Source organism: Pterocles gutturalis, unplaced genomic scaffold (genome assembly GCF_000699245.1).
Source record: "Pterocles gutturalis isolate BGI_N339 unplaced genomic scaffold, ASM69924v1 scaffold42298, whole genome shotgun sequence".
Lineage (NCBI taxonomy): Eukaryota > Metazoa > Chordata > Aves > Pterocliformes > Pteroclidae > Pterocles > Pterocles gutturalis.
The window spans coordinates 89,568-89,841 of NW_010122032.1; positions in this window are offsets into that span (position 1 = coordinate 89,568).

Below are 274 nucleotides of genomic sequence, written 5' to 3' on the forward strand. Positions count from 1 at the left end.
AAACAAACAGAACATTACTCTTTTTTCCAATGAGTTCAGCACTTCTGGTGGTATCTTGGCCCTTTTTTTCAATTATCTGAAGTCTGAACATCACAGAGAAAGGTGTTTACTGTACAATATGCCATCCTGGCTCCCAAAGATGGTTATTTAAAAAGTATTTTTCATACACCGTCTCAGGAAGGACATCTGTCCTTAGAACACAGCAGTTTCCCTATAACAAAGATGGTATTGCTATGACATTTGTTTCCTTCAAATGCATCAAAACTATTTGTGA